The sequence below is a fragment of the Hetaerina americana genome, unplaced genomic scaffold (genome assembly GCF_022747635.1).
Source record: "Hetaerina americana unplaced genomic scaffold, ioHetAmer1.1.p SCAF_13, whole genome shotgun sequence".
NCBI lineage: Eukaryota > Metazoa > Arthropoda > Insecta > Odonata > Calopterygidae > Hetaerina > Hetaerina americana.
The window spans coordinates 9,600,573-9,608,793 of NW_027286403.1; the positions used below are offsets into that span (position 1 = coordinate 9,600,573).

At 35.9% G+C, this 8,221-nt stretch overlaps 2 long non-coding RNA genes across 2 annotated transcripts; both read left to right on the forward strand.

Annotated features, from left to right (window-relative positions):
• The first annotated feature begins 3,763 nt into the window (after positions 1-3,763).
• Positions 3,764-7,195, forward strand: LOC139686154 (uncharacterized). Its single transcript, XR_011700308.1, has 3 exons — positions 3,764-3,786; positions 6,490-6,664; positions 7,047-7,195. It is a non-coding gene; the product is annotated as an uncharacterized lncRNA (long non-coding RNA).
• A 6-nt stretch (positions 7,196-7,201) lies between these two features.
• Positions 7,202-8,020, forward strand: LOC139686155 (uncharacterized). The gene is made up of 2 exons (XR_011700309.1): positions 7,202-7,600; positions 7,794-8,020. It is a non-coding gene; the product is annotated as an uncharacterized lncRNA (long non-coding RNA).
• The last annotated feature ends 201 nt before the right edge of the window (positions 8,021-8,221 follow it).

Here is an 8,221-nt window from a genome sequence, read left to right on the forward strand (position 1 = left end):
GTTAATTCGTTTAAAACCAAGATGCTCCTTTAATATTTCTCTATGAAAAAATCATTTTCTTTCAATTTTATGAGCTTCATCTTTAGCTATAGAATTATATTTTGTGAAAGTCTTCAGGAGGAAAAGATCTAAATATTTTAATGACTAGACTTCCAACCCGTTTTGTTCACATGCAGTAATATGTTTATAGAACGTTAGATCCTACTAAATAAGTTACTCAGTAATGCTTTTTCTACCAACGTTTATTGAGTTTCCAGCGGAAGCCAGTATGTTGCATTAACAGTAGTACAGAGTGATTGGGAGAAGCGACCAACATTTGAAGGATCTTTTAAACCCACCTATACTCAAAACATATGGGGGTAAATATAATAATACTAGGGATTGAAAGAAGTTGATTAACTTCGCCCGCCTGAATAAATACACAGAATTAATGCAATCATAGCTTATTGCCCTACTCAATTAAATTAAACTGTTTTGATGCTAAATTCGAAAAAAAACTACTTGCAGATAACCGATGTATTAGCTTTGCGCCATAATCGCAGTTCGTAGCCGCTGCCCATACTGCAAGCGACATCTTGTTTGGCCTAGCAGACACTTCCATTATTAATTTGTCATGCGCCTTGGTACGAAGAGGGGAACAGCAGTTTTTGTCAACATTCTTCAAAATTTAGAGTATTTATCACAATATCGTTCAAAGAATGATACCCACCTTAATAAGACTATATTAGATCATGAATAATAATGCTATACGTCACAAGTTTCAACTGCAATGGTAACGTTTTCCATCTTATCACCAGCCAATTTAGTAACTTAGGGGAACGTGGCGGCATATTCAAAATATCCTTTTTACTGTTGTTTTTCTCATTTGTTGCATTATTTTCCTCATTTTAAGACATATTTATTTACAAGAAATTTGAATAAAAATTACTTTTTATTATATCACGATAGAGAAGATCTCCAGAAATTTGACTTGCTCTTTCAAACAACACATATTTGTTGTGGTGTGCAAATTGAAAAAATGATGCAGCCAAGAAGTAGTGGGCACCTCATATTATGCGTGGCAGTATTTGTAAGGTGAAAATCGTGCTTATAGTGAAATGAAATAAGTCATTTTGTTATTCCGCACACAATTTTTTTTAACATGGTCTAGGTTTTGACGTTGGGTGTCATCAATAGATGGTCCTCACAGAAGCCAATTTTGAATATGTACCTGAAGATTGGGGGAGGGTGGGTTGGTCAAAGGGAGAAGGAGGATGGAGTGGTAGAGAGTTTAAAAAGTATATGGATAGATGTAGAGAAGGGAGAGGGGAGTATAGCTTTTGGTACCAATCGTTGGCTGTTAATGGGAGTTTGTTTGGGAATGGGATACCCCCTGTGGGGAGCACTGGATGCGAAAGAATGGAAAATCTAGGGGGTTGAGAGATACAAAATTTTGTGAGCCAGTTCACCCTTGCAACGGACACATTTTAAAATTTCTAATTGTTCCAATGCATCGAGTCTATGGCCTTTATTTTCGAAATGGAGAATTTTACTCGCAAAGTCACTTTTGTGATCACGTTCGATAAGGTTCTTTGCAAAGAGGGTGATTATGCTTCTATTCTTTACACATATTTTGTGCTCCTTGATTCTTTCCTTAAATATGCATCCCATTTACCCAATAGTCTTCCACTAAATATATTGAGCAAATGGGATGCACAGACTAAATACATGGTAATATTTTATATATACTTTCTAAGTTGTAATACAAGGTTACAGAAAAATTGCAACTGAATCTGTACATTTGAGGACAATATTATTCTTGCAAGGAGAAGAAATATTTATTATGGGCAAATTTAACCAATAATTATGTGTTATTAATAAATTAAATATTAATTAATATTTTATTTATCATTAATAATTTTATTTCTTATTGGCAAATAATTATTTATGAATATATTTTGTAATAAAAAGCTGTTCATTTACCTTTTTAATTTTTGGAAAATCTTGCCGATATACTCCAGGATGCTCTGGTAAAAATTAATTATATTCCGTTGAGCAATAATGAGATATTGCTAAATTTGCGAAAACAGTTATAAAAATTCCATGTAAATAGGTTATGCTTCGGGAGAGTTCATGGAGAGTAAGTATATTGCGATTAGCTTTTTTTATAGATTCCGAGTTGAAGATCTCATTATAATACAATTGTAAAAAAGCTATAGCAGAATATTATTTATTAAAATTAAAAATGCATTGAACATACTAATCCTCCATTCGAGTTATCTGGAAAAGCTTAAAACTGTTGGGTGATGATTTGCATCCCATAACTGCATGTTTCTTGCTCTGATGGTAGAGTAATGTCACTTTCGTAAAGGAACTGCTAATGGTCGAAATAAGATAGATCTCAAATTTAATTTACTTGAAATAAATCGCGTCTGATGGAAAAGGTTTGCGCGTAAACGTATTTGTTTGGTAACACTTTCGCGCTGCTTTGGTGACGTAATGGTGATTGCAGCGCACCGGAGTTATTTCACAAATTTTTATGAACCTGAAACATAGACGTAAACCTCCCATTCGAGTATTTCCCCCCCAAGGCTCCCGACCAATACCTGTGAGTACGTCATTGTTTACCGGAGGTTGCCTAGCAACGAAGTTGGCTGTTGTGGGGAGGACAGGGGACCTAGTGGAGGAGGAAAGAAATGTCTGGAAATGTACTTACGCAAGTGCTGCTTCTGTCAGGAGGAATAAGGATGAAAGATTTCGTAGGAATGATATCTGCAGTTAGGAGGTGCTAAAGAGCAAGAAGAACATGCGTAGTGTTTCTATTTCAAGATAATTTTCTATTCAATTCTCTTCTATGTTGTCGCTTAAATTGTAATGACTTGCTCAACGTCACTTAAAAACATATTCTTTTGTCACCGGGAGCATATCATTAAGACGTTGCTTTAACGCAAGACTGCAACCTTTGCTTGTCAAAGAACATGGTTTTAACGATTTCGGGTTTTGTAACACATTAAGCCATGTCGTTATTCAGTACATACGACTGGTGGTCAACAAAGTGTGAAGAAAAATTGAAGGAAAGAATAGAATTTGGCCAGGTAATATACTTACAAAAGAGCATATTTAGCTTTTTTACCGTAATTCTTACAAATACATTTATTAACGAAACGTACGTAATAAATGCATAACAAAAATATTTTGATGCATGCATTGCACACCCAAGTCAATCAATTGTTAAAATAAATTGTTCACCCAATTAATCAACAATTTAATGTTGGGAAAAATCTCACCAGTTTCTATGCTTGTTTGTTTTTGCAAACTCTTGGAAGTCTCCTGTCTAAAAGTACTTTTCGAAATTTGGTGTGTGAGCATCCTAAAGCTGGCAGGTTATTAATGAATTGGGCCTCAGTGGCAGGGTAGAGTACTCGTTGCCTACCTTATATATTTCTCATGGGTTCGAAGTCTCTTTTAGGCCTAATCAACGTGCATTGTTTAAGTTCATTCAAATTATGATGTGCAATGGAATCTCTATATTATGCAACATGTGCTGAGGTATTAGAGCATTGGAATTCGAATATTAATAATTTTTTTCTATTCAATAATTGTCCAGGAGGAAGATACAGATTTTCATGCTGGAAGTCTGCATGTCACTGATCTTATACAGAATGGATTACAAATTATAATAGTGGGAAATAATTCCGGGAAATTGTGGGCTTATAGACCAACTTCTTCCAGTTCACCCCAAGATCTTCTTTTTGAGTACAGTTTTAATAAGCCAATTTTGGCCTTTGAAAGTGGTTATCTCTTATTGTAAGTACCTTATTTTTATGCCAGTTAATAAACACCGCATCCTAATGAATACTGTGAACATTTAGTGATATAGCTTTCACACTAAATCATTTACTTCACCCTGCAAGAGATAGAAAAGCATGGTACTCTGCAGTGAATGTATGAGCTATTAATAAGTTGCTACTGTCCTTCATCTTATTCTTTCACGAGCCACCCCTCAGAAATGGGTAAATATATCACAGAATATGCAATTGCTTCCAAAGTCAATACATGCATGTTTATGGATGTCATACATGTTTGTCACTTTGATTTCTCTTAAGATGATGGAACAAATTTATTTTGTTGGGCCGTACCAGTACACCTTTACTCATCTCCAGCACAGGACTTGCTGTAGACTACGGACACATCCTGAGTTTCTGAATACTGTGACGACTGGATGATCCAACAAAATCAACTTTTTCTGTCATCTTGAGAGAAATAAAAAAGTGATGAGCACATACATATGACCATATCTCACTTTGTGGTAAACCGGGCACTGGATTTGCAATGGCACAGCCTCCCTCAACAAATACCTCCACAATATACACAATTCACTTAACAAATGCAGTTACCTAGAAAAGCTCCTACAAAATAAAACCTGTCTCTCCACAACCTGATGCATTACTCAACCTTTGCACCACCTTTTTCCCAGGATCACACAGACTGAAAATCTATCTTAAAATATTATTATAATGTGCATATTTATAAATATAAATTATTATTATTAGAAGTTAATATACCGGATAAGGAGGATCGAGATGGTGTGGTAGCTATCATACTGGCTACCCACCCAGAGGGCCCGGGTTCAAATCCTGGCAGTGTTGAATATTTTTCAGAGGTATCTCGATCCCTACTTGAGGTGCTTTGTGAAGGGCACTTTGAGTGAGTACGCCATCTGTCGGATGTGACGTTAAGCTACGGACACCTTGGCGCCTTTCGTAAAGGGCAGGCTAATGCTGACACCGGGTTTCTCTCCACCCTTCATCCTTTCCTATCCATCCCTGATGGTACAAATGACCTCAGCTGTTGGTCGCGTCCCCTAAAACTACTACTGCTACTACCGGATGGACACAGCTACCCTATAAATGTTTTGTGACTCCTAACAAAACAAAACAATCCAGCAACCTGCTTCACATAAGGTCCCTCTTCATCTCTGAGTACTTCCTTCCGGCCGAGAATCAACGTACAAGTGTGGAGTACAATCCAAGAGCCGCTATTACCGAAAGTGTTCGTGCTGGGCGTTATATTTTGAATTTGAACATTTTAAGTATTTCGGAAGTGTTTTGGACCAACACGGTCAAAGTAGTAGGGACGTAAGGAGAAGACTTGCGCTAGGCAAAGAGGCTTTCACCAGGTGGAGGGAGTTGATGAGAGGGACGTTGAGTAAGAATATTAAGAAAAGACTCGTAAAAACTTTTATATGCAGCGTAGCTGTGTACGGCACAGAAACGTGGTCATTGAAGTAGGAGGATAGACGTAGATTGGAGGCTTTTGAAATGTGGGTGTGGAGAAGAATGGAGAAGGTGAAATGGACAGAGAAGGAAACAAATGAGGAAGTACTTGGTATGGTGGGCGAAGAGAGGGGTTTGTTGGAAGAAATTCTGTGGAGGTAGGAAAAGTAGATGAAAGCGGTATTGACCGGCAGTTGGATGTTGAAGACTGTAATAGAGGGGAGAATGTTAGGCAAACGAGGAAAGGGCAAGAACAGGATAGGGATGTTGGACAGGATGAAGATGGGAAGAAAGTACTCGGAGATGAAGAGGGACCTGAGGTAGAGTAGGATACTGGATTTTGTGTTTTGTTAGGATTCTATAATATATATAAATTTGTTGGACTAGTTTGTAGATGTATCAACTTCCTGGAAAATATAATGTTGGGGAAAACAATAGGAAAAAAAAGGAAGAGGAAGGCCGAGAGAAAAATTTATAAATGATACAAAAAGTACTATGAGAGTAAGAGGATACAATGAACTAAAAAGAACGGCAATGAAGAGAAACAATGGTTACAAGGACAAAAATCTGCCTTTAGAAGATGATGATGATGACCTGTTTGTGTGTAACCTTGGAGGAGATGTGGTTCTTCCTTGCTCAACCCAGTGGCACTCTCAGTTTGTATCAGAAAGTCAGATAAAGTGATAACACAGACAACTATCAGAGAATACATTTTGTATGAAAATGAGGGAAATTAATTAACCACACCATGGGACAACTAAATTTGTGAAGATCATAATAGTAGGATAAATAGGATGGAAAGTCAGAGAAAAATGAAAATAAATTCTTTCTATTGAATTAAATGAGACGTTTCAGGTGTGATATGTTGGAATATCATAATTAATTAAAAATTGGCAATTTTCTACAAAATATATTTTATGGAAAATTGCCAATTTTTACTTTCTATTAATATTCAAGTAAGGAGAATGGAGGGAATTTTTGGATTTGAAATCATGGATCGTTTTATTTAAATATTGCCATTGTCTATTTCAACAAAAAAGTGTACGTAATGAACAGTGATGCATGGAGCTAAAATTTACTTAGAGAATAATATGATACAGAAGGGAGAGCTCCTTATTTGCCATTTTTATTTTAAGCAAATTGATGCAACTGTTTGTACTGGGACTACGATTCTGAAAAAACTTGGTATTGATCATCTTTTGCATTAAGCATTAATGATAGCTTTTCTTTCTAGGGGGTCAACAAATAAGCAGCTTGCTGTCCTTCACCCAAAACAGGTGACCATCTATTCAATCCATGAAACTTATGGCAACGCTGCTCATGGCCAGCAGTTTCACTTACAGCCAGCTTATTCGATCAACTTTCAGTTTATAGCATACAGCATAATTATTGGTGCCTTTGGATCTAAGGTAATTACCTAGTACTAATCATATTTGCAACTATTATCATATTATCAGTATAAAATATTTGCAAAAATATGATTGACAAAAAGTAATCCTTATTCATAATGATCTGACAGATTAGTCAAATTTCTGCCTAACATGAATTCAGGTATTTAGATTTATCTATAATTTCTGTTGTGGAGCTTTTAAAGCATCATAATTATCCCAAATGCTTATGTATTTATGACTAGTTTGGTTTATGCACTTCTATTGGCACTTCTAAAATGAGAAAATAATTTCATCAGAGGTATCATGCAAAAAATCATGTGTGTGTTATCAATAGCAGTCAAATACTATATAGCAATACATTCATCCACATGATATGTTTTCATTTTTAATTAAAATTTAGGTAAAAATTCCTGCAGCAAAAGAAGCGAAAGATAAAAGTGGATTGGGAAAAAATGCTCAAGATTCAATATGTGTGCAAGCAATGGATGGGAGTTTGCATTTTTTTGAAAATGACATGAATATATTGTGTGTTCCATCAAAAAATGAACATGGAGGTCTTCCAGCAAAAAAGGAGAAATCACATAAGAATCAATTTAAGGATGTAGAGGGGAAAAACACTGGGAGAAAACACAGTATTAGAGCTGAAGTTCATGGTTACCCATATGAAGATTACCTTACAAGAAATAAAAATTCAGCACCTAGTAATGTAGACACAGATGATACAGATTCAATGTTTCCACCTGAAACTTTGAGAGAGGAAACAGAAATTGAGGAAGAATTCCAGCAACTAAATGCCGAAGATACAGTAAGGGATGAAGATGCAGTCCAACTCGTAAAAGCAAAATTTACATTTGCTCCACTTGAAGACACTAACCTGCCGACATTACTATGTTATTTATCTTCTGAAGATTCATTTGTTGTCTTTTCTGGCAGCTGGACTATTGATTGTTATCGGTAAATATTGAGGTAGTTATAAATGTAAGACTGCAATTGTTCAATTTTTGGTTTCATAGAGTAAAGCTTTAGAGGTATGCTTAACTCTGTTATTGATGTTAAATTGTCATTGATGGTTGGCTCTTACTTTACCTTAATCTGTGTTGAATGAATACTTCAGCCATGAATAGGAAGCAACATTTTTTCATTTTAGGTATGCCACTCTTTTGATGCAACAAATAACTTCCAGACGAAAGAAGCTAAGTTTACCTGAGTGGTCTTATATCTTTGGCGAGCCTATATTTTCCTTGTGCACTTTACAGGGAAACATTTATGCACTAGGAGTAAGAGGTACCCTAGTTGGGCTAAATCCATTTGGAGTGCAAAGATTTTGCAAAAAGCTTTGTTTGTCCCCATCAGCACTGTGTCCATATGCTTCAGGTATGTTATTTTTCATCTTCAAATACATTACCTAAATTAAAAACTAGTTCCTTATGATAGGACATTTTTACCTTAGGAGCCTATCAGTAGGAATAGCTCAGAATATTTTTCTATTTTATGACTGTTTCTCTTGGCACAGCAAATCTCTGGTGATATTGCTTCATTTTCAGCGTTCACCATCCCTTCTTTAAGGTCTTAAAA